This window comes from Pteropus alecto, unplaced genomic scaffold (assembly GCF_000325575.1).
Source record: "Pteropus alecto unplaced genomic scaffold, ASM32557v1 scaffold88, whole genome shotgun sequence".
In the NCBI taxonomy this organism is placed as follows: Eukaryota; Metazoa; Chordata; class Mammalia; order Chiroptera; family Pteropodidae; genus Pteropus; species Pteropus alecto.
The window spans coordinates 17,123,129-17,124,606 of NW_006494611.1; positions in this window are offsets into that span (position 1 = coordinate 17,123,129).

Consider the following 1,478-nt stretch of genomic DNA (forward strand, 5'->3'; position numbering starts at 1 on the left):
GAAAGGTACATATGCCCAGGGCTCACAGGCTCTCATAAATCAAATATAGATTCTATTCTGAGAAGAAAGGAAAACCAAGGAGGATTTTAAGCAGGGAAGTGAAATAATGAAATTTGCCATTTAGAAAGATCATGGTGGCCACTGTATGGAGTATGATTTTTGGAAGGGAGTGTAAGAAAGATCAGTTATGAACCTTAAACTTGAGAACATGGCTGTGATTGTTGACATGGGAGCCATCCCACTCAGGTGAAACTATGAAAGAATGAGCCACACCACCAAGTCCAAAGACCTCGACTTCCCTCTCCTCCCAAAGAAACTCCAAGCTCTAGGCTGGAACTCACATAGTGGGCACAGGACGTTCTCTAACTCAACTCCACCTTGCAGAGTAGGATGTTTGCTTTTGGCCATGAAGAATAACTAGTACGAGACTTGCCTTCCTGCTCTACAGCTAGAAAACGGGACACCAGGTAGCACAGACTGTGATCATTCAGAGAAGAGGAACTAATGAGGAGAGCCTTGTGATCATTCAGACTTTCTGCACAGAGGCACCTTCCAGACCCTGGCACAGGAGGGGACCCCAGGCAGAGCAGTCATCTTGTTGAGTGGAGGAGCAGAGGCTAGAGTTTAGGAGATGAAGGCTGTCAGAGTTTTTAGAATAGAGTACTGAAAAGAAGAAAGTTATGCAGGAAAAGAACTCCAGAAATCTGTATAGAAGTTCTCTCGAGACTTTGGCTGAATAATATGCGAAGATGCAGAGATAAGATGCCAAGCCAGGCAAAAAACCAACTATGAGACACTGTAAGAACAATTCCTGAAGTGGACATAGGGGTGGGAGATATTGACTTTACAACCGATCAGAGTGAAGAGATCTCATTCAACAGACTCAGGAAGGAGCTGGGTTTCAGTAGCAGGGCTAAAGCAGCCACCATAGAGTTAAGGCTGCTAAATCTGTCCTAACAAAGGTATAGACCTGAACCATCTAATGCAATAGCCACTAGCCACATGTAGCTATTGAATCTTTAAAAAGTGTGACCAAACTGAGATGTCTTTATAAGTATAAATAAAATACAAACTAGATGTTGAAGACGTTAGTATGAAAAAATAACAATAAAACTATCTCATTAATAGTTTTTAGACTGACTACGTGTTGAAGTGATAAAACTGGGAATAATGAATTAAATAAAATATGTTATTAAAACAAAATTTTAAAAAAGAGAGTCCAGTGATAACCAAGTATTCAGGATGGAAAGTATGTGGGAAAGAATATTTCAAAATCCCCATTTAGCTTTCTTATGAATAAAACCTACCCTTTGAAATATTTAATTTCTTATCTATATTTCCAGTGCCTGACATATAATCCTGTAATTACGAAACCTCACATAATAAATAATAATGTGTTGTTTAGGAGGGGTTTTCTTGGCAGTAACAGCCTACAAAAGGAATTGTTTAACTACTGGAAGGACTTTTAAAAGGAAATA